This window comes from Arachis hypogaea, chromosome 18 (assembly GCF_003086295.3).
Source record: "Arachis hypogaea cultivar Tifrunner chromosome 18, arahy.Tifrunner.gnm2.J5K5, whole genome shotgun sequence".
Taxonomy (NCBI): Eukaryota; Viridiplantae; Streptophyta; class Magnoliopsida; order Fabales; family Fabaceae; genus Arachis; species Arachis hypogaea.
The window spans coordinates 88,427,851-88,433,411 of NC_092053.1; the positions used below are offsets into that span (position 1 = coordinate 88,427,851).

A 5,561-nucleotide genomic window follows, 5' to 3' on the forward strand; every position below is an offset into this window, starting at 1 on the left:
CTTGGGAGAGTACTAGGAGGAGTTTCAATAATTCTCTTACTCAGCTGACCCACTTGTGCCTCCAAATTTCTAATAGAGGACCTTGTTTTAGTCATGAAATTTGAGTGGTCTTAGTTAGATCAGAGATTATGGTTGCTAAGTCAGATTGGCTCTGCTTAGAATTCTCTGTCTGTTGCTGAAAAGATGATGGAAAAGGCTTGCTATTGCTAAACCTATTTCTTCCACCATTATTGTTGTTGAAGCCTTGTTGAGGCCTCTGTTGGTCCTTCCATGAGAGATTTGGATGATTTCTCCATGAAGAATTATAGGTATTTCTATAGGGTTCTCCCATGTAATTCACCTCTTCCATTGAAGGGTTCTCAGAATCGTATGCTTCTTCTTCAGAGGAAGCTTCTTTAGTATTGCCTGTTGCTGCTTGCATGCCAGACAGACTCTGAGAAATCATATTGACTTGCTGAGTCAATATTTTGTTCTGAGCCAATATCGCATTCAGAGTATCAATCTCAAGAACTCCTTTCTTCTGATTTGTTCCATTATGCACAGGATTCCTTTCAGAAGTGTACATGAATTAGTTATTTGCAACCATTTCAATGAGCTCCTAAGCTTCTGTAGGCATCTTCTTCAGATGAAGAGATCCTCCAGCAGAGCTGTCCAATGACATCTTAGACAGTTCAGACAAACCATCATAGAAGATACCTATGATGCTCCATTCTGAAAGCATGTCAGAAGGACACCTTCTGATCAATTGCTTGTATCTTTCCCAGGCTTCATAGAGGGATTCACCTTCCTTCTGTCTGAAGGTTTGGACTTCCACTCTAAGCTTACTCAATTTTTGAGGTGGAAAGAATTTGGCCAGAAAAGCACTGACCAGCTTTTCCCAAGAGTTCAGGCTTTCCTTAGGTTGTGAATCCAACCATATTCTAGCTCTGTCTCTTATAGCAAAGGGAAAAAGCATACGCCTGTAGACCTCGGGATCAACCCCATTGGTCTTGACAGTGTCACAGATTTGTAAAAATTCAGCCAAAAACTGATGAAGATCTTCCAATGGAAGTCCGTGAAACTTACAATTCTGTTGCATTAGAGAAACTAATTGAGGCTTAAGCTCAAAGTTATTTGCTCCAATGGCAGGGATTGAGATGCTTCTCCCATAGAAGTCAGGTGTAGGTACAGTAAAGTCACCAAGCACCTTCCTTGCATTGTTGGCATTGTTGTTGTTTTCGGCTGCCATGTCTTCTTCTTGTATGAAAATTTCTGTTAGGTCCTCTACAGAGAGTTGTGCTTTAGCTTCTCTTAGCTTTCTCTTCAAGGTCCTTTTAGGTTCAGAATCAGCTTCAACAAGAATGCCTTTGTCTTTGCTCCTGCTCATATGAAAGAGAGAAGAAGAAAGTATGGAATCCTCTATGTCACAGTATAGAGATTACTTGAGGTGTTAGAGGAAAAGAAGAATAGAAGGAGGATGTAGAGAAGAGAGAATTCGAACGTATCAAGAGGGAGAGAGTTCGAATTGCACATTGAGGAGGAGTGTTAGTCCCTTAAATCGAAGAATGTGAGAAGGAGGGAGGAATTTTCAAAATTAAAAAAAATTGAATTAATTAAAAGAAATTTTGAAAAGTTAGTTGATGATTTTCGAAAATTAAAATTGAGAAAGTAGTTAAGTGGTTTTGAAAAAGATTTTGAAATTAGAAATAAAAAAGATATGATTGAAAATCATTTTTTTTTGAAAAAGATGTGGTTGAGAAGATATGATTGAGAAAATATGGTTTTTAAAAAGATATGATTGTCAAACTATTAAAAAGATTTGATTTTTAAAATTAATGACTTGGCTAACAAGAAATTTAAAAGATATGATTCTAAAATTCAATTATTGAACCTTTCTTAACAAGGAAGAAATTTTTGAATCAAATAACTAATTGTTAGCAAGGATTTTCGAAAATAGTAAAAAAATGGAAAAGATTTGATTTTGAAAAGATATGATTGAAAAGATATGATTTGAAAAAGATTTTATTTTGAAAAGATTATGAAAATTTGAAAAAGATTTGAATTGAAAACAAAATCTCCTCTGCTGTGCCATCCTGGCGTTAAACGCTCAGAATGGTATTCATTCTGGCATTTAACACCCAAAATACTACCTTTTTGGGTGTTTAACGCCCAGCCAGGTACCCTGGCTGGCGTTTAAACGCCAGTTTTCCTTCCTCACTGGGCGTTTTGAACGCCTAGCTTTTTCTCTATAATTTCTCTGCTGCATGTTCTGAATCTTCAATTCTCTGTATTATTGACTTGAAAAGACATCATTTTGACAATTTTTTTGAATTTTTAATGATGAGAAACAATCAAAATGCAACTAATCATGGAAAACTAAGATCAAATAAACAATGCATGCAAGACACTAAACTTAGAAATTTTCATATTAGAGACACTAACAAATTGAGAATGCATATGAAAAATAACAAAACACACAAAACAAGAGAAATTAAAGATCAGAGCAAGGAAATCATCAAGAACAACTTGAAGATTAATGAAGAACAAAATTCATACATTCAAAAAATGCAGGGAATTAAATAAAACATGTAGGACACCAAACTTAAAAATTGACACTAGACTTAAACAAGAAACACAAATTATTTTTTATTTTTATCATTTTATAAATTTTTTTTGTATTTTTTTGGAAAATTAATTGGAAAAAGAAAATAAGAAATTCAAAATTCATAATGAGAATTCCAGGAATCATGTAATGTTAGTCTAAAACTCCGGTTTAGGAATTAGACATGGCTTACCAGCTAGCCAAGCTTTCAGTGAAAGCTCCGGTCCAAAACACTAGACATGGCCAATGGCCAGCCAAGCCTTAGCAAATCATTACATTCAACAGCAAGATTGATAAAAATCAACAAGCTCTTGTGATGATAAGTTGAAACCTCGGTCCAAAAGATTAGACATGGCTTCACAGCTAGCCAAACTTCAACAAATCATCATGAAACTCTAGAATTCATCCTCAAAGAGTTTGAAGAGCAAAATAAATTTTTTTTGTATATTTTTTTGAAAATTAAAAGAATAACAAGCTTAAACATAAAATAAAATTACCTAATCTGAGCAACAAGATGAACCGTCAGTTCTCCAAACTCGAACAATCCCCGGCAACGGCGCCAAAAACTTGGTGTACGAAATTGTGATCTCAACTTTGCCAACAACTTGGTACGCATGAAGGTAATCTCAATTCTTTTTCACAACTCCGCACAACTAACCAGCAAGTGCACTGGGTCGTCCAAGTAATAAACCTTACGTGAGTAAGGGTCGATCCCACGGTGATTGTCGGCTTGAAGCAAGCTATGGTTATCTTGTAAATCTCAGTCAGGCAGATTCAAATGGTTATGAAGTTTAAGATAATTAAATTATGAATAAAACATAAAATAAGATAGAAATACTTATGTAATTCATTGGTGAGAATTTCAGATAAGCGTACGGAGATGCTTTGCTCCTTCTGAATCTCTGCTTTTCTACTGCCTTCATTCAATCATTCATACTTCTTTCCATGGCAAGTTGTATGTTGGGGGGTCATCGTTGTCAATGGCTACCATCCGTCCTCTCAGTGAAAATGGTCCAAATGCGCTGTCACCGCACGGCTAATCAGCTATTGGTTCTCGATCATGTTGGGATAGGATCCATTGATCCTTTTGCGTCTGTCACTACGCCCAACACTCGCGAGTTTGAAGCTCGTCACAGTCATCCCATCCCAGATCCTACTCGAAATACCACAAACAAGGGTTAGACTTTCTGAATCTCAAGAATGGCCGCCAATAATTCTAGCCTATACCATGAAGGTTTTAATCTTAGATTAGAAACCCAAGAGATACACATTCAAGCTTGTTTGCATGTAGAACGGAAGTGGTTGTCAAGCACGCGTTCATAGGTGAGAATGGTGATGAGTGTCACATAATCATCACAATCATCATGTTCTTGTGTGCGAATGAATATCTTAGAGAAGAAATAGGCTTGAGTTGAATAGAAAAATAATAGTACTTTGCGATAATTCATGAGGAACAGCAGAGCTCCACACCTTAATCTATCGGGTGTAGAAACTCCACCGTTGAAAATAAAAAAGTAATGAAGGTCGAGACATGGCCAAATGGCCAGCCCCCATAATGGTCTAAGATAGCATAAGACTAATCAAAAATGAAAATACAATAGCAAAAGGTCCTATTTATAGAGAACTAGTAACCTAGGGTTTACAGAAATTAGTAAATGATGCAGAAATCCACTTTCGGGGCCTACTTGGTGTGTGCTTGGGCTGAGCATTGAATCTTTCACATGTAGAGACTTTTCTTGGAGTTAAACGCCAGCTTTGGTGCCAGTTTGGGCGTTCAACTCCAGCTTTTATGCTAGTTCTGGCGTTTTGACGCCAGAATTCTTATGCTGAGTTGGAATGCCAGTTTGGGCCATCAAATCTCGGATAAAGTATAGACTATTATATATTGCTGGAAAGCCTAGGATGTCTACTTTCCAACGCAATTGAGAGCGTGCCAATTGGGTTTCTGTAGCTCCAGAAAATCCACTTCGAGTGCAGGGAAATCAGAATCCAACAGCATATGCAGTCCTTTTTCAGCCTCTGAATCAGATTTTTGCTCAGGTCCCTCAATTTCAGCCAGAAAATACCTGAAATCACAGAAAAACACACAAACTCATAGTGAATTCCAAGAATGTAATTTTTGAATAAAAACTAATAAAAACATAATAAAAATGAACTAAAATATACTAAAAATATACTAAAAACAATGCCAAAAAGTGTATAAATTATCCGCTCATCAATCATCATCAACTGCTCATCAGGGAAGCTCTCGTTCATTGCAAATTGGTGTGCATCATCTTCTTTCTGTGGGATTCTTGAGAGGTGGTCAGCCACTTTATTTTTTCTCCTATCTTTAATTTTGATGTCAAATTCTTGCAGTAGCAGGATCCACCTTATTAGTCTTGGCTTGGACTCTTGTTTGGTAAGCAAATATTTGAGTGCTGCATGATCAGTGAATACAATTACTTTAGAGCCAATAAGATATGATCTAAAATTATCAAAAGTAAAGACAATGGCAAGTAATTCCTTTTCTGTAGTGGAATAGTTCTTTTGATTCTCATTGAGGACTTTGCTGGTATAATAAATAACATGCACCAGTTGTCCCTCCTCTATCCTAAAACAGCACCAACAGCAAAGTTAAATGCATCACACATTAGCTCAAAGGGGAGATCCCAGCAAGGTGGTGCTATGATAGGTGCAGAGGAGAGTTTGTTCTTAAGCTCTTCAAAGGCTAGCATGCATTCTTTATCAAAAATAAAAGGTACATTAGTGACAAGCAGGTTGCTCAAAGGTTTGGCAACCTTGGAGAAGTCTCTAATAAACCTCCTATAGAAGCCAGCATGTCCTAGAAAACTTCTAACTGCTTTGACATTGCAAGGTGGGGGAACTTTTCAATCACCTCCACCTTAGCCTTGTCCACCTCTATGCCTCTTTTTGAGATCTTGTGGCTAAGAACCACCCCCTCTGTAACCATAAAGTGGCATTTTTTCCAGTTCAGAAC

At 36.9% G+C, this 5,561-nt stretch overlaps 1 non-coding gene across 1 annotated transcript; it reads left to right on the forward strand.

Moving 5' to 3' along the window:
• Positions 1 to 715: 715 nt before the first annotated feature.
• Positions 716 to 823, forward strand: LOC112774266 (small nucleolar RNA R71). The gene has a single exon (XR_003188761.1). It is a non-coding gene; the product is annotated as a small nucleolar RNA R71 (small nucleolar RNA).
• Positions 824 to 5,561: the final 4,738 nt, after the last annotated feature.